A 206-nucleotide genomic window follows, 5' to 3' on the forward strand; every position below is an offset into this window, starting at 1 on the left:
TGATCGAAGCTCCTAACCTCAACCCAACCAACTGCAACCTTCCCTTATGCACAAAAGAAATCTGAATTCACTGTTCTTATCGAATGCATCCTCACTCGCACAGAACTCCTGCCGAGGGAATGAAAACAAAATTGCTAATAGATCGTGCAACAGATCGTGCCACTTAACATGCATGCAAGCACAACTGAGGTGAGTGGTTTTGGGTG

This window comes from Penaeus monodon, chromosome 24 (assembly GCF_015228065.2).
Source record: "Penaeus monodon isolate SGIC_2016 chromosome 24, NSTDA_Pmon_1, whole genome shotgun sequence".
NCBI lineage: Eukaryota > Metazoa > Arthropoda > Malacostraca > Decapoda > Penaeidae > Penaeus > Penaeus monodon.